The sequence below is a fragment of the Erpetoichthys calabaricus genome, chromosome 15 (genome assembly GCF_900747795.2).
Source record: "Erpetoichthys calabaricus chromosome 15, fErpCal1.3, whole genome shotgun sequence".
Lineage (NCBI taxonomy): Eukaryota > Metazoa > Chordata > Cladistia > Polypteriformes > Polypteridae > Erpetoichthys > Erpetoichthys calabaricus.
The window spans coordinates 100,913,193-100,938,952 of NC_041408.2; positions in this window are offsets into that span (position 1 = coordinate 100,913,193).

Below are 25,760 nucleotides of genomic sequence, written 5' to 3' on the forward strand. Positions count from 1 at the left end.
ATTTTTGCTTGGTGTAAGGAAGACTGGTAAAGTAAGAATTTCAATGCATGGGTTGAACCACTGTGTTTTTTTTTACTGTTCGTGTGACAATAAACATTTTGAATCTTGAATATGAATTTTAAGAATGGCTAAAAATTTCAATAATATATTTTAAAAAATGTATGTAGCCTTTTTATGTAAATACATTTAATGCTAAACCTGTTTCTCGGTTCTGTAGATACTAATTAGTCTAGCTTTCAAAAGTGATTTTCAAATGCATACATGCATCTGCCAGCTTAACACTGAAACATTCTTTGTTTCCTGTTTCATTTTGAAATGTGTAAAATATAGGAGTCCAGGATATTCAGGATATCACTGAATAATAATTCATTTCACTTCACTGAAAATCTTAAATTTATTTTTCATTATAATCTAATTTTCCTCTTAAAACCACTAAGGAATTGTACAATGGAACTGGAACTTTTAACATGCTATTCAAGACAGTTATCAATTTATTAATGTAAGTATTTTTACATTTAATTTTACCATTATAAAACAGTTTCCTTGTCTGAAGCAATAAATGAACTTTAATTCCATATATTTATAATTGAGTCATAAATACAAGATTGATGTGATCAAGTCATCAATTAACATCATCTACCAGAATAATCAGTGCTTGATCTTGGTGGTACAATTATTCCTCTTTTCCCAATGAAAAACATACATTAATGTTAATTAAAGTGGGTTGCTTTATATGTATATGTATAAAAATATCCCAACTTACAGGGTTATTGTAACTCACCTCCATGTGGTGCACCCTGGGTAATGCTAAACTGCCTGTCAGACAATCCTACAATCTCCTGGCTATTGATACACACATGGAAGGTAATAAGCACAAGGATCTTTCTCAGGACCCAAAAATTATCTGAGCCTCCCAATGAAATATTGAGGACATACAGTAACCAAACCCAAATGTCACTCTCTCAAGAATTATCCTTAGAAACAGTCAATATGGCACTTTTTAAAGGAATGTGTTTGTAAACGAAGATCAAGTCTACATTAGAGGACAAATGCTAAGTTATAAATATTACGGTATTATGTTCCACCACATCTGTGGGATAGTCACCTATGTGTGAAGCAATATTGAAAATTTAAATTTGATATCTACCACCACAAATGACAACAACAACAACATTTATTAATATAGCACATTTTCATTCAAGTGGTGTAGCTCAAAGTGCTTTACAAGATGAAGAAAGAAAAGTTTATAAAAAATAAAAATAACATTAGGCAATATTAAATAACAAAGAATAAAGTAAGGTCTGATGGCAGGGAGCACAGAAAAAAACAAAAAAAAAACTCCAGAGGTCTGAAGAAAAAAAACCAACATCTGCAGGGGTTCTGAGGCCACAAGACCTTTCAGCCCCCAGTGGGCATTCTACCTAACATTAATTATCTCAGTCAGTCCTCATGGTGTTCAGGCTTCACATGAAAGAATTAAATGATGATGTTCATGTGGACATCTGGGGTACTGCCTTCTATCCATCAATGTAGGGAATGTATGGTGCCTTGATCAGAAAAAACGGAAAAAGAACAGCAGAGAAAAGTAGGGATTAGTACAGATTGTGGAGCCATGATAAAAATGATAATTCAATACATATATAGGTTATCAGGGATACACTAAAATGTAGCTATGAGAAAGCCATGTTAAAGTAATAGGCTTTTAGTAGTTTTTTGTAAAGTGCTCCACTGTATTAGCCTGGCGAATTTCTATCGGTAAGCTATTCCAGATTTTAGGTGCATAACAGCAGAAGGCTGCCTCACCACTTCTTTTAAGTTTAGTTGGAATCATAAGCAGACACTCTTTTGAAGATCTAATGTTATGATTTGAAGTGTAAGGTGACAGCCATAAAGTATAGAATGGAGCAAGATTATTTAAGGATTTTACACCATAACCAGTATTTTAAAGCCAATTCTAAATGGCACAGGTAACCAGTGTAATGACATAAAAACTGGAGAGATGTGCTCGGATTTTCTGTTCCTAGTTAAGATTCTGGCAGTTGCATTCTGCACTAATTGCAACTGATTGATGTCTTTTTCAGGTAGTCCTGAAAGGAGTGCGTTACAGTAATCTAGTCGACTAAAAACAAAAGCGTGAACTAATTTTTCAGCATCTTGCAAGGTTATAAGGGATCTAATTTACATACACAAAATACACCAGTTCTCCATAAAAGTTGTCAGAATACATATAATTAATATCTATACACAACCTGCAGGTCTCTGACCTGTTAATGTTCTCCAAATTCACTCCCATTTAACAATTTATTCACAGGATTTCAACAGTTGCCATATCAAAATATACTAAAAGTAATGTGAATTTTGAAGAACTTCTCACTTGAGCTGAAGAGCATAATCTGCACCTTGTCATCAATGATAATGAGGATAAGAAAACTTTCTGATCCCTTTACAGGAATACAGAATACAACCCTGACTTGACCTTTATGTCAACAAATCAGAGAGGTAAATAACTCTCAGCATCTAGATCATTGTTTGAGGACTCCCTAGAAGTCAACATTGTTAAGTGATGCAAGAGCTTGGTATCCAGATACCCATCATTAGATCCTTCCCCAGACTCAGATGGAATTACTGAAAGGCCGACTGAACAGGTTTAAAAGTGGGCCTAGGTAAATCTCTTGGATGGATTCCTCCTATTATACATATGATAATTGCATCAGTTTTTTTGGTTCAGCATTCCATTTTTTCCCTACAAGGTTTTTTTTCGGGGAGTTTTTCTTTGTCTTCTTAGAGAGTCAAGGCTGGGGGGCTGTCAAGAGACAGGGCCTGTTAAAGCCCACTGTGGCACTTCTTGTGTGATTTTGGGCTATACAAAAATAAATTGTATTGTATTGTATTGTAAGGGGCTTTTTAAATTGATGTGCACGTGCGTTAAATTTCACATTCATTGGGATTTATAAAGGGGAAATTCATGGAACTTGGCATACGCACAGTTTTATGAATCTGGATTTTATTGTGTGTACACACATTTTCAGTTTTGTCCATATGCCATGTTTCAGTGTGAATTCTACACATGCCATTATACATAAGGCTCCTGGTCTGCAGAGGGAAGAAGGGAAGAGGTATTAGAATACAGATGCCTTCCTGTGGATCAGTGAGTAATTACCACCGCCAGAGCCTTTAAACTGTCCCCAAGGGGCACATGTGTGACACTAGGTAAGAATAGTAGTGAGTATGTAATAATTAAAAAAAAATAAATGTGACCTTGCATAACATAGGCATATAATTAGTAGAAGAATGGAGTCCTTATCTCTAATATTGTATTTTAAGCCTCTAAATATGAATCTTGTGATAAGGTCAGATAGCTGGGAGGAAAGAAAAAAAACCAGAAAAAATCAGTAAGGATTCCAAGGATAAAAAGTTATTCTACCTAAAGGCACTTGCCTTTATTTGAGCATCACAGGTGACTTCATAGTGCCAAGTGGTGGTGGGGCAAAACACCACAACAAGAAAAACAGAAAAGAAAGTAGAGAAAAGTAGAACTTAGTAAAAACTGCAGATCCTTGCAGAATATAAGTATGTGCCTATATAATCTATTAAGAGTACAACTAAAATGTAGCCATGAAAAAGGCAAATGTAAAAAGTGGCTTTTTTATAAGTTTTTAAAAATGATCTACAGTGTTATAACAGCACAAGTCCACCTCACCACTTCTTTTATGCTTAGCTCTTGAAATAATAAGCAGATTGCTATTAGAAAATCTAAGATTACAATTTGTGATGTAGGGAGGCAGGCACTCCAAACTGTGTGAAGAAAGCTTTATATGCAATTTGTAGTATTTTAAAGTCAATCCTAAAGGACCCAGGAAACCAAAGAAATAATGTTAAAACTGGTGAGATGTGCTCAGATTTTTTTTTCTTGTTAAGATTATTGCTGCAGCATTTTAATCTAGTTTTAATCGCTTGATGTCTTTTTTAGGTAGTCCTGTTAGGAATGGTATTACAGTAATTTAGTCAACTAAAAACAAAAGCATGAATTTATTTCTCAACATCTTACATTGTCATAACGTTTGCAATAGAAACAATGAAAACAACAAATTCATCCCTTTTCTGAGTAGACTGTAGAGTACATAACATATTCAGATATGTTTTGTTAAAAGTGGATTGGTAATTTATTATTATTTATTATATACTGTATTTTTCTAAAGCTTGATATACTGAGAAATTTGCCATTTTCATGTAAATATGGGTGATGTTTTGCTTAAAAAAATGTATTAACAGATTTCTGATGAATGCAGCTTTGCCGACATTTGGATTGAATGTAAATTCAGCAATGTTAGACACAACCTTTCCCCAATCAGACTATTAAATCAAATGAATCTTCATAGCAATAGGCTCAAAGGTAAACAAAAAGCATTTGGGATAATTATTAGGAGACATTTTCTGCAGCATGCATCTTGGGAAAAAACTTTTCTCTATCTTCAAAAAGGCAAACTCCGGTCGCCACCCCCAGGCCGCTAGGAGGAGCCCTCCGGACAGCATGATGGTGCCCCGAGTTCCAGCAAGGCCTCATGGACTTTGTAGTTTATATACACAGCCCTGCTGGATACCTTGGGGACCACCGGGAGTCGCTGTAGGGGGGCTAGTGGGCTCTTGCGTGCCCTATAACCCGGGAGTGCGTCACAGTCACGTGACCGGAAGAAACGACGTACTCCCGGGGTGAAGAAGAGGACTGTTTACCCTGACCCGGAAGGAAACAGACTTGTGGGTTTGGCCAGGAACCACTTCCAGGTCAGGGGATATAAAAGGACTATGGGAAAGCCCAGACACTGAGCTGAGCTGGGAGGTAGGGTGTCAAAAGTGTCTGGGCGAGGAGGATTGGTTTGTTGGAGAGTTTGATTTATATGAGTGGGGTGTGGAGAGTGCTTTGTGCACGGTATTCTTATAAAATAAAGAATATTTATACTTTCACCTGGTCATCAGAGTGGTACCTGAGGGTTCAAGAGGTGGACAAAGCCTCTATAAATCACAATATATATATATATATATATATATATATATATATATATATATATATATATATATATATATATATATATATATGTGTGTGTGTATACACTTGTAACAGATTTAAAAAGATGATTATATATTAACGAAAAATTCCATATATGTAAAGCAACATTCTGAACATAGTATTGCTATTGCTGCAGCTGATCCATTTTTGTGCAGTGCACACTTCTGGTACCACTTGTCACGTCTGGGCTCAGAGTTGCATTAAGACTAGTGAGAAAAGTCCTTTCAAACACATTTTATTCTTGAAATTGAGGAAATATTATTGGAGCCTTTATTAAGCACACACAAACATGACAACTTCTTCGGTTGTTCAGTACTCTCGTGTTGTATAGAGGCATGACCAGCAGCACCATGGACAGTCAGTTAAATAGAAAAGCATGCGAGGGAATGAACAGAAAAAATAAACCATTTGGCTTTAAAGGTTTAGTTTTACTGTGATATAGTGTATGAGACTGGAATAAGTCTACAGGCCGATACTGTCCTTTCTAAATGATTGAATCATTGACACACCTCTAAAAAGTTAAAGAAAATTTTCAGAAAATTACAAATAGGCCTTCTTTAGGGAACATCTAGTACATTACAACAGCAGTTGATGCAGCAGTTAACATTAATTAAGCCTTGCAAGTTGAAACAAACAGTTTGCACAGGTGTCTCAATTTCTAGTGATTGCTTAAAAATCCCTCTGTCTGTCTTAAAGCAGAGTTAGAACAGACTGTGTTACAATACCCTCTGAGGTACTGCTTGGACAATAATACACTGTAGAGAGTTGTAAATTCCAGTGATAATGGCAAAAAATGACAATTAGAAAATGAAATGGGACAGAGCATCATTACCCTTAGAACTGTAGGTCTCCTTTAGAGAAACTGCAATAAATTCAAAGTATCAGCAAGTACAGTGATGTCCTAAACAATTCAAAGTCAATTGGAAACTGGAAGAAACTCTGATAGGAAGAGATCTGATAGACCCAAAGTCACATTGCAATCAGAATTAGTTTCTGAGGGTCACAGCTTCAAGCACAGCTTAACAGTGCAGGTCAAAAAAAAGCAAGTCTCAGTTTCTACTGTCAACTGGAGACTTTGTGCTGAGGTGAGTGGCAGTAAGAAAGACATTCCTTAAAGGACAAAAAAGGCCTTGAAATGCCGGCTGTGAACTACAGCACACTGGAAGAAAGTCTTATGAACTGATGAATCAAAATTTGAAATCTCCATTTCATCATGTAAGGGGTTTCTACACTGTTGAGTTGATGAAAGGATGGTTCCTCAGTGTGTGACACCAACTGTCAAACATGGAGGAAGAAGTGTGATGGTCTGGGTTTTTTTTGCTGGAGGCACAGTTGGTGACTTGCAAAGAATGACTTGCATTCTGAATCAAAAGGGTTACCACAGCATTTTGTAGCACCACACAATACCTTCTGGTCTGCATCTAGCATGTCAGTTGTTCATCCGACAGCAAGACAATGACCCACATCAAAGCTCCATGCTATGCCAGAACTACGTTAAAAGAAAAGAACAAGAAGGTACTCTTCAAAACATGGACTGGCTAGCACAGTCTCCAGACATAAACTACATTGAGTTAGTTTGGGATGAAATGGGCAGAAGTGTGAAAGGAAAGCAACCTATAAGTGCAACACATTTGTGGAAACTTCTGCAACAGTGTTAGGAGGATCTTTTTGAACAATATTTGATTTCTGTTATACAAAAAATGCTACATGTGTGTTTGGCTGTTATATCAGCAAAAGATGGATACTTTGATGAATCAAAAATCTCAATAAAATTTTGTACACTTAATGATTCCTTGACATTTTTTATTAGCCATTGTTTATTTGTTATATGCCTTGATTTCATGATACATTAAGACATTAAACTGTGTGCATTTCGATAAAAACTGAAAAACTGAGGTGTTCTAAACTTTTGACTGGTAGTGCATGTACACACACACACACACACACTGATGTTATGGTACTGGGCCAAAACTGTGTGGAATGCCAGCCCATTTCAGGGCTCACTCAGACTTACATATCTCTCATGGTTCCTTGTTGAAAATTTTCCCATGTTAGGTGCAGGATACTAATTCTTGTTAAGTGAAAGGAGGAGTGCAGTGGGTAGCACTGCTGTCTCACAGTTAGGAGACCCGGGTTCGCTTCCCGGGTCCTCCCTGGATGGAGTTTGCATGTTCTCCCCGTGTCTGCATGGGTTTCCTCCGGGTGCTCTGGTTTCCTCCCACAGTCCAAAGACATTCAGGTTAGGTGTATTAGTAAATCTAAATTGTTCCTAATGTGTGCTTGGTGTGTGAGTGTGTGTGTGTGTGTGTGTGTGTATGCCCTGCGGTGGGCTGGTGCCCTGCCCGGGGTTTGTTTGCTGCCTTGCACCCTGTGTTGGCTGGGATTAGCCGCAGCAGAGCCCCGTGACCCTGTAGTTAGGATATAGCGGGTTGGATAATGGATAGATGGTTGGATGAATGGAGGAGGAGGAGGTTGTGTCACCACACCCATCACATGATGAACCACCTCAGAATCCCAAATTAGGGCCTATAAAGAAAACAAAAAAGTAAGTTTGTTTAATTTCAGGGTGCATAGCCCCTAGACAGTGATCACTAGTGATCTTCTAAAATTCACAATGGATGGTAGTCAGGTATCTGGCTTCATCTGTCCCCTGCAAATAAAACTGCAGGCATCTGCACCAGCCACACTTTAAGTGCTTCTGTCTTCAGGTTTCTACAGTGTAATCATTCTAAGTCAATGTTATATATACTGAGGATGATAAAGCACACTTGCAAGAATAAAGTGACATTTTTTTGCTTGATAGCTTTTGATTTTTTACTTTTAATTTTTGATATCCCCCTGTTCCCGGGTCCTCCCTGCGTGGAGTTTGCATGTTCTCCCCGTGTCTGCGTGGATTTCCTCCGGGGGCTCCGGTTTCCTCCCACAGTCCAAAGACATGCAGGTTAGGTGGATTGGCGATTCTACATTGGCCCTAGTGTGTGCTTGGTGTGTGGGTGTGTTTGTGTGTGTCCTGCGGTGGGTTGGCACCCTGCCCAGGATTGGTTCCCTGCCTTGTGCCCTGTGTTGGCTGGGATTGGCTCCAGCAGACCCCCGTGACCCTGTGTTCGGATTCAGCGGGTTGGAAAATGGATGGATGGATGGATATCCCCCTGTGATATTCTACACTGCCTCCACCACCTCTAGAAACAGAACTTTTATACATGCAAGCCACTTTCCTGCAAAGACTAGTCTGCATGTAGAAAAGAACTGAAAAATTTCATACTGACCTTTAAGTATTTTGCACACTGAACTTTGACATTCTTTGATATCTTTCTGCTGTGAAACACTCTGACCTGTCATCGTTTACACGTCTTAAACAACTATTATCACACACTGAGTCATGCTGCCATTTCTGTGCTACCTCACACTGTGCTGTATTATCTATATATATTATTTATTTATTATATTACATATTTATTGACTATATTTATGTATCTAGATTACGTAATATCATACATTGCATTAAAATTCATATTGCTTACTACACATCAATATTGCTGCTACTTTGTCTTGTCTTTGCACAATGTCTGGTCTTGTTTGTATTTTAATTTTAATTTTTAAATTTAAATTTTAATCCTAATTTTAATTTAATTTTAATTTTAAATTTTTTATTTGCACTTCATGTTATTGCACTGTGGACCCTAAGCTTCGTAACTTTGTCTGTCTGTATACTTGTATATGGTTGAGATGACAATAAAGTTTGCTTTGCTTTGATAACACAAACATTACTACAGTATATTAACATAAGCTGCCAAAATGCAGTATCTTATTCCCAGCAACATAATGGTGCAAATGTGAAGTTACATTAAATCACTTTCTCAGAAAAGCAGTGAAGTATCCTTGTTGTGCCCTATCCCTGCATAATGATCTTCTTATCAGTGAAAAGGATACCTCAACCCAATAGAGTAATAATCTAAAATTCTAAACTTTTTCTAACTCTCTGTAACCCTTCTAAGACTGAATGCAAATCAAAAAGAAATACTGCCATATCCTATTATATTTGCTAAATATAAGAGGACTGTCAGGTTTTAACAGAAATTAAATAACCAACTTAGATTAATAAATAATTTCCACAATTGAATAGCAAATGCAACTGTATTTAACAAAGTTGAGTTGCTTGTTTCCAAATTTCACAGGCTAATGGCTCACACAGAAGAATAAATGATGGTGCAATTGTTCATTACATATGAAGTGAAACTTCACCTTTCCATTAACACATTTCTGCTACAAAAGCTTATATTAGCTTGTTGTGTTATACAGCACTCTTTAAAAAAGTGTGATCTTTAGCAATAAAAAAAAGCCTGGCAATTTACGTACAGAATAACTTTTAAACACTCTTCTCATTTAGGAACTGCAACAGCAAACATCTATTTCTGAGACCATGACATTACTATCACTGAGAAAATAATTAAATACATCATCTGCATGAATTCTCTCCATCCATCTACTACTGAAATGTTTGAAACCAGTCCCAGATCCTGGGCTCCAGAGGCTATCTGAACAACACTGGTTTCAAGACAGGAGCCAGCCCTGAAACAAGAGCCAGGCACCTGCAGAGGACAGTCATGCACTCACCAAACCAGGCCAATTTAGAGGTAACAGTTAACCTATTGTGCATATCCTTGGAATGTGGACAAAAACCACATACTATAGATATGGCAAGAAGGTGAAACATCCACCTAGACAGTGCCTGAGCCATGACTCAAACCCAGGATTCTGGAAGAAACAGGAGCAAAGTTTAGTGCTACTGCCACACAGCTCTAAGGTCTCTGGGACAATTTCTTGCTTGATCCTTGTCTGGAGTTTGGACGTCATTCTCACACCTGAGTTGGATATCTGTGGTTCCCTAATCTTGAAGAAGTACATGGCAGATTAACTCAGAAGAACCCTGAAACTCAACTCAACTCTTGGGATGAACTCCTTCACCTTTGTGTACAGGCTCCTGATGTTTTATTTTGACATGTTGATTTGAGTCTGTCAGGTGTGAGTGGTCCTGTGAGCCGATCCTGTGTGTCAATTCCCATTGACCAAATGGAAAACGACTCTGTATATATGGTCCTGCAAGCATGGCTATGAAAGTTTTGCGAATGCACAGGAAGGAGGATAGACTCGTCGAGCTTTGGCAAAAGAAAACATTCACTATATGATATTTATTCAGAGAAAAATCATGATTGGGTTTTCGAAGAAGAAATACAGAGGAACGTTGCCCAGCAGCCAGAAATATCCAGTAATATTGCGATTTTGTGCATATAAAAGATTAGTATAAGTATTGCAATCTGTTGTGCAGATAATATAAAAGCTAATCTAGAAAATAATTATATTAGAACTTAGCTACATTTAGCCTACCGTAATAAACATTGGTACAGGAAAATATCATTTTCATCGTTAATGTCAAATTGCATGAGGACTGTAAAGTCTCACTCTGAAAGTGTCGTAAAGTCTTAGTCATAAGAGATTATTCAAAAATTGTATTGTGTATTATTGCTTCCAATCAGCTGTCGTTACAAACGAGTCATTAAGTGTCAGAGAGCACACAAATCCTGAAGTCTTAAGCGTGAGAAGAATCACATAGTGTATGCTTGCCCCCAGGCCGACGCCTGTCCATTTTATTTTCTTAACTGACACCTCCACAGGTTGTATGGAATGCTTGTGCTTAGCAGGCCAGAACCCATGCCTGAACTTAACAGTTAATATTTTTATTTTTTTGAGCGGGTTTTTGTTTAAGTTTGCAAAAGCAAATGTGCAGGCAGTCATTGCGATGTTTGTGAAACGTGTGAAGTGTAAGTCCTGTGTTTTTAAGTGCCTATGTGGTTCATCTGGCCCTGTACTCAAACAATATTTTATGTTGTCACGAAAATGTAATTTTAAAATGAAAACCAGATAAAAAATAAACTTTTGCCATAAGCAGCAAAATATAGCGACTGACATTGTAATGCACAAGTTTTTGAGACATAAATGTTTTGCAAGAAACTACTAAATATTTGAGTCTGGGTTTATTTTAGTGTGTTCTTGAAATAAAATTACCATTTGTTTATTTATATACAGTATAAAACTTTTCTTTGTAATTTATATCCTTGGCAGCATTGGCACACATTTAAGGACAGGTGCAAATGCATTGGGATTTCAAACTGCAAAATGCTGAAACAGAACTCTCCTCTAAATGTACTCCAAAAGTAGGATGGAATGAAATGTCATGCATGTATGCTTAACTTTCTACTTAAGAAATACCGCTATTCAGACTGGCCTCTTTGTCAGTCCTTCAAATGATTACCAAGCTGGTAATCATTCAAGAATAATTTGGACTCCAGCTATATTATCTCTAATAGCTACCTGCAAATTACTATTTCAAGAAAAGTTTGTGTCAACATCAGAAAAGATAATGCCATTCCAATGCCATTAGACCGCTGATTTAAGCTGTCAGTTAGAGACTTGATTGAGTGACACCATCTGAATAAACTCTTTATACCCCGAGAAACTAAAAGTCTGGCAGGAAACTAATCATTGGTATTTACACGTACTGCTGGCATATTAAATGTACTATACTTAAAGATTGTAATTAACTCAGGGGAATCTTGGAAAAAAGCCTACAAAAAAATCCTGCAAAACCCTGTCAATGTAAATATATTGAAAACTTAGAAAAACAGAACTAGGAAGCAGAACATTATTTGTTACCACTTGGTTATGTTCACACCAAAAGATGTAGGCTTGCATTATCTATTTTGAAAATAAAATAGAAGTGAGCCCTGGTAATTTTTAGCATGAAAATTCTTACTGGACTGCACAGTATTCACATAATTTGATTACGCAGTCATATAGTGGAGTCACACAATACTCGCCCAACTCATTTAATTGAGAAAGGGAGAGACATTGTGTTTGACATTTCCATTGGATTAGATACCAACACCAGTGTTAAAGCAACACTTCTGTTTTGTTGTGGTAGGATCCTATGGTGACCCCTTTTCCCATCCTAGACTCTTTACAACATAGACTTTAGTAGAATGCCTCAAATCCCATCTATAACCTTATATGTTTATGTATTACAGATAATTTTCCCAATGTATAAGCAGAGTATAAATGTGAGTGTTGGCAAAACAATATTAATACAATATGGATAATAGGCTACCAGGTAGCTGTCTGTCTTAGTATGCTGATATCTTGTGTGACATGGTCTGGCATGGCCTTTGGATGGAGTAGTAGAAACAGACAGCATGGCTATCTGTATGAATGGAGCAGGTGACTGTGATGTCTGTGCAGAAGTGGATGTGGGGGGTGGTAGGAGGAAAACGGAAGTATTGGTTGTTGGTGTGGATGTTAAATAAAGAAAGGATAGTTAAACATTACACGTGTGTGAACCGCTATTTCTGATACAACAGTTTGGCGATGAGGATGGCAGAGTTTGGTTTACCTCCTCCAGCTTCTTTCTTGCCAGTACCTGGTGAACCGCTAGTTCCCTGGAGACGCTGGTATCGTTTGTTCAAGACTTACTGTACCTGTTGGTGGCCGGCTTGGATAACGTTGAGACAGAAAGAAAAAGGGCACTTCTGTTACATCTGTTTGGGAGCAGAAGGACAGCACATTTTTTTCTACCTTGCAACAGACGTGGTGGCAGCACTGGATGGCCATTTCGGCCCAAGCCAAAGTGTCCTCCTGAGCCATTTCCAGTTTCGTCAGCGTGCTCAGCAGCTGGATGAGTCAATCACACAGTTTGTTTCAGTGTTGCGTGAGCTTGTGCAACACTGTAAGGTTGGGACACTACAAGACAAGTTAACAAGGGACCAGCTGATTGAGAAAACGTCTTCTGAACAGCCGAGAGAGCGTTTATTATTGGAACCGGATACCTTAATGTTAAGTAAAGCCGTAGAGATTGGAAAACAAGTTAAAGCAGCGATCGTGGCCGCATCTAAATTGTCAGGCACAGCAACAGCACCACCCACTGACACATCATTGCCAATGCCAGTGCAAGCTGTAAAGAATGCCCCGTAGGGTCGCCAAGGGCATTGTGGAAACTGTGGCTCCCACAGACATTTTACCAAAGCACGAGACTGTTCTGCTCTCGGCCAAAATTGTCAAAATTGTCAAAAAATGAACCGTTTTGCTTGGTGGTGTTGCTCTGCTCCAATCCACCCCCTTCTGAGACACCTTCATCTTCAGCAATAATTAACTCGGTGTCCAGACCAGGCAACCATTTCAAAACATGTGCCTGTTATGTAAACGACATTCTTCTCCCTTTACTCATTGATACAGGAGCCAAGGTTTCTTTGTTGAATAAAGTGACATATGAGAGACACTTCTTTCATGTCCCACTCCAACACACCTCAGTACCACTTGCAGGATATGGCAATTCAAACATATCAGTTCTGGGCACTGTTTGACTTGCAGTACAGTTTAAAGACCAAGGGCCTTTTGATTTTACATTTTTTGTTTCCACAATGGGTGCAAATCTAATGGGTTTGGATCTGCTCCACAGATTACAATTTCATTTGTGTGATTCAAGTAGCACTGACATTATGCAGGTGGCATCACAATGGCAACAGGCCTTCCCAATGTTGTTTACTGGGTTGGGCTGCATTACTGGGTTCATCCATCGACCCACAGTGGATAAAACAATTTCTCCAGTTATCCAACCGGTGCGCAGAGTGCCATTATCATTAAGAGACCAAGTTTCGACAGAGCTCCGCGACCTCCTGGAAGAGGACATTATTGAGCCAGTGGATGCTTCCCCATGGATTTCAAATTTAGTTATGGCGAAGAAAAAATCAGGAAGTTTGCATATTTGCATTGATCTGCGTTCTGTAAATAAAGCAATTATTCCTGATAAATACCCTTTGCCAACTGCCAAGGAGCTGACCACACATTTTCATGGGTCTGCAGTGTTCAGTAAACTGGACCTAAATCATGGCTATTTGCATGTTCCCCTTGATCTTATAAGCATAGATATAACAGCTATTGTGACACACCAAATAATGATAACCTTGGTGTCTTCCGTTACATGAGGATGCCTTTTGGCCTCAGCTCAGCACCTAGCTGTTTCCAGAAGGTCATGTCTCTCATGCTGGCAGGAATTCCAGATGTAGCCATTTATTTAAATGACATTGTAGTGCATGGTACCACTCTGGGCCAACATGATGAATGCCTTTCTCAGGTGTTCTACCAACTCTCAAGTTACCAAGTCACTCTTAACTCGGAAAAGTTTATTTTTGGGGTGCAAGAAATTTAATCCAACCTGCGAACGCTGCAACCTAGCTCTGGTCTCACTGGGTCACATGTTTTGGGCCTGCACCAAACTAACATCATTTTGGACCAAAATTTTTAAGTGCCTTTCAGACAGCCTTGGGGTCATAATCCCTCCTAACCCATTAACAGCTGTGTTCCGTGTTCTTCCAGACGGACTTGAAGTGGAGAAGGACAAGAAAACAGTGATTGCATTTACTACACTTTTGGCATGCAGACTTATTTTGTTAAATTGGAAGAATCCTAACTCTCCTGTGATAAGTCAGTGGGAAACCGATGTTTTATATTATTTGAAATTGGAAAAAATCAAATTCTCAGTTAGATGATCTGTACAAAATTTTTTCAAAACATGGCAGGATCTAATCAATATTATTTAGAATAAGAGAAATAACTATTAACTCATTTATTTCCCTTCTCCATTTTTTATTTACCTATATATATTTCTTCCTTTCTTTTGTTTATTGTTGCCTTATTAAAAAGCCCTAAGCAATTCTCCTTTGGCTAAGCTCTCCTTCTCAAGGGTGGGGTTTGATTTGTCTTCAATTTTTTTTTGTTATAAATTGATCTATTTGTATGGAATGATTACAATAAAATTAATAAATAAAATTAAAAAAAAAAAAGAAATGTAATTTGTGGGGTATAGGCTCTCAGGGCAAGGCATCATGCCTATAACGGCGCATGTGGATACCATCCACTCTCTTCCTGAACCTCAAACATCCTCACAACTGGCATCCTTTTTGGGAACGGCTGCATATTATCTTCGCTTCCTCCCACAGTTTGCCTGAACAACAGCACCTCTACACCATCTCCTTAAGAAGGATGTTCCCTGGCATTGGACAGCAGACGGTCAGAAGGCAATGGAGACACTTAAGCAGCAGCTCACCAGTTTTCCTACTTTAGCTCACTTTAGTCTTACAGCTCCCACTATTGTGACATGTGATACTTCTGTTGCAGCTTGCAGAGATATCTGGAGCACCACACACCCCTCATGACCTCATGACCCCTCCCATGCTCTTCCAATCTGTCTACTGACTTCATAGAAAGGATCACCAGAGACATGAATGTTGCACCAAGGTAAGTGAGTTGAAGGTGATTTTTTAGCATAATTAGGTAAAAAAAATCCACAGATGATGTGCAGCAGCTGCAAAAACCCTGCCCCACTTAGTTTTGCACTTAGTACAAGAGAAAACAAGAGACAACTGACTGGTACATTTAAACTGTCTGGATGGCTGGTGTAAAACACACAATTTGGATAAATAGACAGGAGCATAACCATGTACTGATTTAAAAACCAGCAGCAAAATTTTAAAACCAGTTCTGAAACTAATAGAAAGCCAGTGTAAGGAGGCTAAAATTGGAGACTCAGAAATAACCCCAAGATTCCGAGCTTTGGCTATAGGACCAGCTATCAGTAGTTCCATTTTACTTTATAAGATCAAGAAAATTGTCAGCCATCTAGGATGCATTCAATGTTGCCCTTGGAAGCCTAACAACCTGAATTCTTCTTTCTAGCCAAGGTCTCCGTAGCTGAAGGCCTGGCTTCTCCAGGAAAACATGTTGTTTGTGTTTCTGTATAGCTTGCCTATCTAGAAACGTTTTCATGAAAATAATGAGTACATTTATACCTACAAGGTTTAGGCAGTTAAGAAAATAAGCCAAAGGCTTGCACTTTATTCTTTTTTGAACATTGTAGCTGTAGCACAAATCATTTACACAGGTAAAAACACTTTTTGTCTTGTTGTAGTCAATGATGATGACAGGTTTTCCAGATACATCTCCTTCTTGTCATGCATAGCTGATAGCAAAACAACTGCCTTGCTTTTCTTTGGCACATAAGACACCATGGTCATTTTTTGGCAAAAAACAAATAGACTTGACCCTGGAGCTCTGGTCTTGCTTGGAAGAAATTCCTTCAAAACTTCAAGTTTGTTCTTGCAAACTATTCCCAATAGTGTGATTTTTTTAGCAGTAAATCACCTGCAATTTTGGCAGTTGTAAACCAGTTATCAGGAGTTACATTTATGCCCAAGTAGTGCACTGGCTCTACTAATGTCTTCATCACTCACCACTGATTCTGCCAGACCAGTGGATCACTGACTGCTTTCACGGCCAACAAATGGTATTTCATTGTAAATATAGCCAGTTGAAATGTCAAACATAAGAATCAGTTTCAAGCCATATTTTTTAGACTTACTTGGAAAATACTTTTGAAAGCCACAGTGCTCTATAAATGAAATACGCTGTTCATCCGTTTAACATATTCATTAACCACATAGTTTGTCCTCAGCTCTCAATAAAGACATTCCAAAGTGACCCAAAGCCATTCTCATAAAGAACTAGTCATAAAGAAGCAATGGTAAACTATTAAACTATTCTGTATATTTATTTATTTTTTGCAGGGAAACTGTTACAAATGAAATGTATGAGGCATACCTTTCAGACAGTGTCCAAGGTGTACCAGATATTTTCGTAAGAATACGAAACATGACATTCAGAGACTAGGGTCCAATCATTTACATATTTTATAACACAATTACATTTGTGGGTCAATATCAACCCTATACAATTTTTGCAAATAAATTGACATTAAAAATAAATTGCGCTATTTTGGATTTTTTTTTATAGTAAATTGCTATGGATAAAAAGTATTAGGCATATCTTACGTCAAAGCTGTATCAAATAATTTAAAGACAGTTACAAACATGACTAATGACCTCTGGCATGTATCTAAGGATTAATAGATAAAAAAGCAATTGATTTTTGCACAGGAGTATTATCCAGTCAGCAGCTCAATGGCAACTGTGGGAGACTAAAGTGATTGGCTGAAAACTTGTCATTTAATGTTAAATCTTCTAAACAGGCCATAAGTATTCCTATGAAGCAAATGTCCTGTAATTTTCTGAAAATTGTTCTTTTTTAAATGGCAAGGATCAGTACAGTATGGTAGAGTAGCAGCACTCTTTTTGACAACGACATTTTGTTTAGAGAAATAAAACTGTCAGCGTCTATTTAGAAAAATGCAAAGATTTTACAGGTGTTACCATCCACCAACAAATATGAAGTAAACCATCACTTTGCCTTTTTAACACCCTGCTAAAACAAAGGTATAATAGGCACCAAATACACGACTTTTAGTCAGATAGCATGTTATACTTAACAACTGCAGTTGCTGGAACTTGATGCCTTGAAGATGTCAAATTCCATGACAAGAAATCACATTGGATGACAGATTACACAGCTTCCTTGTGATCTTTCAGCATATTGTTGTGGCACAAAAGAAAATTTGACCATAATGTGAGGTTGGCATATTCTGGCAGCCAATCAACTTGTAGCCCATGGAATAAGAATTGTCACAACACAAGAAAGTAATTAACAACTGGACAACAACCAGGTAGTGGTCACCTCTGCTGTTCTTGTCTGAATTTCTTCTGCAATGAGAAAAAATGAGGAAAAGTAGTAAACATCCTACTTGTTTCGATATGGACAAGTGGGATATATTGTGTGTACATTAGATTTCTGGTGCTTATTAGTTGTCAAATGTCAAACGTTCTGATATGCACAATTATACATGATCAGAAAATATGGTTTAGATGATAAGTTAATGAGGCAGCCCCACTAAGTAGAAACATGCTAACAGCAACTGGCACATGGATAGTTTCACATACTACTTTTATTAAAGGCCCTATATTTATAGAAACGAAATTACAATAAGCAAATAATAAAAAATAAGAATACAAAGATGAGTTTACTATATATATATAGTGGTAGTTCAGCCGGACACAAACAGGCAGACACAGAATGTCCCGAAAACACACGTTTCATTATACAAGTCCAGCACACAACACAGTGCCCGTGCACCAAACACCTTTTCTCTCCCTTCCAGACTTCTCCTGCCGCCTTTTCACCTCTCCTCATGTGTTGCCTTCTTCCTCCCGACTCAAGCTCATCTACTCGAGGGAGGTGGCCTCTTTTATAATCACCCGGATATGCTCCAGGTGCTCTGTGATGACCTTCCGATGGCACTTCCTGGTGTGGCGGAAGAGCAGCATGAGCACCCGGAAGTACTCCGGGTGTCCCTGGAATTCCTTCCGCCAGCACTTCCGGGTGTGGTGGAAGTGCTGACATCCAGGGCTCCACAATCCTTCAGGCGCCCCCCCTGTGGTGGCCACGGGCCACCACAGGGTTGAGCTTCCATGCTCGGTTCCCGTGGCCCCCATACAGACCAGGGTTGCTGCCCTCTCGTGGTCCAGGGGAGGTATAATCCCTGTCCTGGTCCGTCCATTCGTCCCGGCCGGGCATGGGTCCTGGCTGTCCACCACAATATATATACAGTATATTTCAATTATAAGGTAAATTACTGAGGGAAGCTTTTTACATCTTTTGCACAATGGCACAATTGCCCTAATGCAGAGATGCCACTGGAAGTATTTTTTTTGATGTATATTATTTAAAAAAATGTTGAAAATTAGCTTAAAAATAATGAAATTGGTTTATTATTTCAAGAAGCAAAAATGATTAAAACCATATTTAAAAAGTCAGCCTGCAGAAAAAATGCAAAGTTTCCAAAAAGTCAATGACAAAAAAAGTGTTGCTAGATGTCCGCATGCAAACCAATGTATTAAAGTTACAAAAAAGCATCATATGAAAACTGATCATTACACTGAAGATATGCAAATAAGGCTAAAGAAATTTGGCAGCTCAGATTATAATTATTCAAACATTTTCAGAAAAAAAAATTCTGAAGAAAGAAAACTCTTTAAAGCTTATAAGAAGTATATCCATATCCTTAATGAACACTAAAAATACAGTTAAATGGGAAAGTAGAGACAGAGGGAAAAGAATATGGACAAAAAAAAACAAACTTTCATGTTAGATAACAAATCTTTTTTTTAATTATACCACATAGTGTTCTTCTAGGTCATCTTTTGGTTGCTATTGTGCTTGGTCTATTCTGCTGCTGTTCTCCCAGCCTCTATTTTATGCTGATGACTTATCAAGGTAACAAATAAGCAATGAACTGTAGTGGCTTGATTGTGTGCTCAACAATAAAGGAACAAACAAGCAATGTGGGAACAAGTGCACACACTCACTCACACTCACACACAAATAGTTGATAGAGGGGAGTCAGGAAATCAGGTATGCTGCTTAAGGACAACCAGTTTGCAAGTACGCAACCAGTTGGTGGCACCATGATATCTGTAAAGTTTCACCCACTGTAATGTATATACTGTAAGTACAATTGGGAGTGTCATCTGTAAAGGCTGCAGTTAAGACCACAAAATTCCAAGTAAGAGCAAAAAGGCAAAAAATACATTATATCTTTTTTATATCCTGTTTTCCTTTTCTTCTTTTATTTTTTGTTGCTAGGAACTAATTGTTTTAGACAGCCACTAACTACTGGCCACATACAGGTAAGTGATCAAAGCAACACTTGTAGATTTTCATTATATCTCAGGGATTATTTGCAAAAAATTCATATCACAATAAATATATAAAATAAATATCCCATTAAATGTATAGATTGTCATTATTTTTTTTGTTTACTTGTTGTGACTCTTAGGAGCCCTAGTTGACTCATCAATGTCCTCAGGTAGGCATATGGCATTAAAAGTAATAAAATGTTACATTGTAGGGTTTATCAAGTACAATTAAACAAAAGTTTTGAATAAGCTAAACATTTTAGTTTCTTTCTTCTTTCTTGTCACCATTGTCTTCATTCTCATATTTTTACAAAAATATTTTTACAAGTTTTCTTCCATTATCCAAGCTTACAACTGGCACCCACTTTGTTGGCTCACAAACCAAATTTCATAAGACTCTTTAATAAATAGAACAGCTTAAGTACATACTATTGTAAACATAAGTATAGCGGATAGCCTTGGAGAATGGACATTTGGGTGAACAATAGGCCAGTTTTAGGAAAGACAGTAGCAGTATCTAACAGATTTTGGAATTGTTAGCAAAAGATGCAAAGTCTAGTTTCTAAAACATCTTCCATTGCTTTGTGTATTTTAAAAAATCATTTCATTTGGTTTGGCGTGAAGGGTTTTGGGCAATGCTGGAAAGCATTGTAGTACCGTCCGAGCTGGATGGAGCACTGAAAAGATCGTATGATGAGTCTTTGTGCCTGTTAGTTTGGGAAGAGAGTTAAGCAACTGGATAAAGACCACAATGTAAAATAGACAAGGATTTGCTGTTCATAGCATTACTACAAAAATAATGGAAAAATTGAAGTAGATTTAAAAGGAGGAATTACAAATAGAAAATAAATAGCCAAAGACCTTAGATTTGTAGATGATACTGGCATATTAACAATAAATGAACTGGATCGTTAAGAGTATCTAACTGTGTAAGAGGAAAGTGAAAAAGACTACAGTTTATCAGTTAATCCATAAACAAAGATAACACCACGTTAATGGGGGTGGGAAACAATAAGGCAGATAAGGATGGAGAGAAACTAGAATATGTAGACTGAGGTACCCTGATAACGAGTGACAATGATTGGTTAAAGGACAACTGAAGAAGAATGAAATCTGGAAAAGTGACAATATCTGATCGAAACTGAAAATAAACACACTGGTAATGTATGTGTTCTCTATGTTACTTTATGCCTGCAGCATTTCAAAATTGAATGTGTTTAAAGTGAGATGTTTCAGGAAGACTGTAAAAATTGGATGGAGGCAAAAGGTAATAAATGAAAGAATTTGAAAAGATCATTAACAGGAAAATACAATTTGCAAAGTTACATCTTGCCTGAAGAAGGGGCCTGAGTTGCCTCGAAAGCTTGCATATTGTAATCTTTCTAGTTAGCCAATAAAAGGTGTCATTTTGCTTGGCTTTTCTCTACAAAGTTATTAAGAATGAAAGTTGACTCTCTTAGGGCACAATTTCAGGATGTGAGTGTAGAAGCTAATTAGACTGATGATAAGGAGAAAAAGAAATTGGAAATAGTGAATAAGAAGACCAGCAAGGATATGGATTGATGACGACAAAGAATGAATTGGATTAGGAGAATGGACAGCAATCAAAATAGCCAATTAAAGAAAAGGATTCTGGAAGCCATCTAGAAAAAACAGAAAGCACCATCACCATCCATGGTTCTTAGGTGGACTACAGATGATCTATCATTCTGGATCTTTAAATTTCAGTTATGGTTTCTTACTTTCTAATACAGTCACAGGTAGTCTCTTCTGATAGGATTAGGTAAAGGGCAAACCCCCTTTCATTATCAAGATAAGTAGAGAGCTTATTTTACTTTACAGAGTAGGAGGTTTATTGCCCAGGCTATAGATGAAACCATGGTCAGACAGTAGTCAGTTGTTGGCAACAATTAATGTTTTTAAAAAAGTAAATGGTTTACAGTGGTGCAACCTGAAGTCACATTCAGGGATCTTAAATACAAATTTAGTGGGGTTTTTTTTTTTTTTTTTTTTAAACGAGTAAATGTTTAACACGGTGGCGCAGTGGGTAGCGCTGCTGCCTCGCAGTTAGGAGACCTGGGTTCGCTTCCCGGGTCCTCCCTGTTTGGAGTTTGCATGTTCTCCCTGTGTCTGCGTGGGTTTCCTCCAGGTGCTCCGGTTTTCTCCCACAGTCCAAAGACATGCAGGTTAGGTCCATTGGTGATTCTAAATTGTCCCTAGTGTGTGTGTGTGTGTGTGTGTGTGTGTGCCCTGCGGTGGGCTGGCACCCTGCCCGGAGTTTGTTGGCTGGGATTGGCTCCATGTGACTACGTGACCCTGTAGTTAGGATATAGCGGGTTGGATAATGGATGGATGGATGGATGTTTGACAGCTCATGAAACGAGCTAAGGTTAACCTAGCATTAAAATCACGAGACAGGCTTTCACTCAAGTACCAATATCAAGCTATTGTACGAGATTCGACAAATTAATCTAATACTGTCATGTTTTCTACATGTAAGTCTGGATCGGGCTGTGTGTACAATATAGGGTGGGTACAGTGTGGTCACCTGGGGGTGTACCAGCACCCCAAACCCCAGACACAACTATACCAGGACAGTCCCGTGTTCAAGCAAAAGTCTTTTTTATTGACAAACAATACTTCAGTAGGACACAATTCAGTCCTTTCCAATCCTTTTCTTTTCTCCTCCACTCTTCCTTGGTGAGTGTTGAATTCATAAAGACTGAAATAATGGCTGCTGTTTCCAACTCACCTCATCTAATGGGGTTTTCAAATCGATTATATTCATCCATCCATCCATCCATTTTCCAACCTGCTATATCCTAATTACAGGGTCACGGGGGTCTGCTGGAGCCAATCCCAGCCAACACAGGGCGCAAGGCAGGAAACAAACCCCAGGTAGGGTGCTAGTCCACCGCAGGGCACACACACACACCAAGCACACACTAGGGACACTTTAGGACCACCAATCCACCTAACCTGCGTGTCTATGGACTGTAGGAGGAAACCAGAGCACCCGGAGGAAACCCATATAGACACGGGGAGAACATGCAAACTCCACGCAGAGAGTACCCGGGAAGCGAACCCAGGTTTCCTAACTGCGAGGCAGCAGCGCTACCCACTGCGCCACCGTGCCGCCCAATCGATTATATATTATCCAATTAAGAACCTAACTAGTTTAAATTATAATGATCAACTGGTGAGTGGAGATGTCTTTTCATAACCGTTAAACCTGATTTTTTTTAAGAACTCTCAAATTGATTACACAGAGGCTTCCACTGTAGTCTTCCAAAGTGTCTTCCTGTCAGCAAGGAGTCTATGAAAGTAATTTTTTGGACTTGTTAGATGGAATTTAATTTGATTTAAGTTGTGGTGAAAGTTATGCTATTTAACATAATAATTGCTAAGTATGATTTAATTTGTAGTAGGTGATCTATAGATGAATACCACCTTTCAGTTAGGGAAGAATTTATGGGTAATCATTGACTCTGACCTAAACTTTAAATCACCTTTTAACTAGACTACTAGGACTGCATTTTTTCACTTAAGGAATATAGAAAAAGTTATACCTCTTATAACATTAAAAGACACTAAAAAAGTTAAAAGTTAGTTCATGCTTTTATTTTTGGTTGACTAGATTATGTTGGAGCCTAAAATGCACAGGAGATTCTCACCTTGAAAGAAGGCTTTAGGAGTCAAAGGATAGGCAAACAGTAATTAGTTTTATTGCAATAAACAATAATGTGGACTCAACCCAATTAAGACAAGCTGAGTTGAGCCCTAAACAAGGTAAAAGTTACAGTTTATATAATCATTTCTTATCATTTTGACCTTGCTTGAAACAGCTCATTCGCTGCTTATTCTGACTCCCCACTCTAGCTGGCCTCTTCCAGGCCCTTTCTGTAGCCACCAATATTTCTCGTAACTTGTCACTCATTATCAATCCTTGCTTCTCTTATTTCCTAACCAGCCCTCAACCGGCAGGTGTTCCCCCTTCTGTACCTCGGGCTATCTCCATTCATCATTCTCCCCCTTCTCTATCCTTTTGGGTTATTAAATAGTGGTGGTTTCTCTCTGAGCTCAATTAAAAAAGAAATATGGCATATGCCTTTATTTAACTATTAACTTGGCATACCTGATTTGTGTAAAAGTTCACCTTAAGTTTTAATGCTTATAAAAGTTCATACTAAGTTTATATCTACTTGTGCCCATACATGACCTTTTATTTTCTATAATTACTGTAATGCTCTCCTAACAGGACTACCTAAGAAAGACATCAATCGCAGCAGCCAGAACCTTAACTAGACAAAGAAAATCTGAGCACATCTCACCAGTTTTAGCATTGTTACATTGGTTACCTGTGTCATTTAGAACTGATTTTAAAATACTACTAATGGTGTAAAAAGCGTTAAATAATCTTGCCCCTTCCTATATTTTGGAATGCCTGTACCCCTACACTTCTAGTCATAACCTTAGATCTTCTAATGGTGGTCTGCTTACAATTCCAAGAGCTAAACTTAAAAGAAATGGTGAGATAGCCATTTGCTGGTATGCATCTAAAATGTGGAATACCTTACCTGATGGAAATTCACCAGGATAATACTGTGGGACATTTTAAGACACTGCTAAAAACCCCTTATTTTAATTTGTCTTTTTTGTAGCTACATTTTAGTTGTGTTCCTAATAGACTATATGGTCATAGAATTATCATATTCTTCAGGGATTTGCAATCTTTAATAATTTCTGCTTTTCTCTGCTGTCTTTTGCCCCACCACCACTTGATCAAGGCACTATGCAGCCACCTGTGATGCTGGAATGAAGGCGGAAGCCTCAGCTGTCTATGAGACCAACTTCATCAAATCCTCTTATATGAAGCCTGGAAGCAAAGAGGAATGAATTAAGAACATTTATGTTACAGGTGGTAGAACGCCTAGTAGGGGCTGGGCAGTGTTTTGGCCTTGGACCCCCTGCAGATTTTTTTTTTAAATCGTACAGATTTATTTGTTTTTCTTTGTTACTTCTTCTTTAATATTATTACGTAATCATATTTGTTTTTCTTTTCTTGTAACTTTCTCTTTGAAATCTTCAACTACATTGTTTGTATGAAAATGTGCTATTGTTATCGTATGTATTATCTTGTAAACTGCCTTCACTAAATATGATCATATTCATGGGTAACACATGTAAATAATGAAAGCGAGCATCAGAAATATGATTGAAAGATCAGTATGGCATCGCAAAACAGAATATTTCTCTTTCAGTTAGTTTTTTCTTATTAGCCTTATTTTGGACAACATTTATTTCCTACTAAAATAATTTACATATGCAGAACCACAACCATCTGAATATCTCTCAGTGATTAGCATCTCACCACTATGAAGTTTAAATGGAAACTGCGACCTTCGATTGCAAACTGTGCAAGATCTAACTTGTTAAACCCAACTGAGTTATCGTGCAGCTAGCGCGCACAAAGAACTTTCCAATTGCCAACTATGAAGTAGTTGAAATACATTTTTTAGAGAAATACATTTTTATTGTGATTTTTTTCTGAAAAACAAAATATATTTAATTACATTGGTGACAGGAACAAACTTACCTACCGTATATAGTCATGTATAAGTTCTCCTGCGGTTAAGTCAGGACTTGCTTTTTCAGTATAATTTCTGGTATTTTATAATGTCGATCATATAAATCGAATGCGGAAAACTCATGCTATTGGTACAAGGGATTATAATATGCTAACGCCCACCTGAGAGAGTAATCACAGAGCACACTGCCTTTTTTTCTATGTGGGTGCGGAAATGTGCTGTATCAGCGTGTGCTCCTAACCTCTCTCTCTTTCTCTATTGTGCCTACGTGACGACATGGTAATACCCAAACTATTCCAAATCAACGTTTGCACTGATTTGTGTTTTTTGTATCTCACACCCTCATACACCTTTATCGTAAAAGAATCCCTTATCTACGATGGAGCGTTTGATCAGAAGAAAATATGAAGCTGGTTT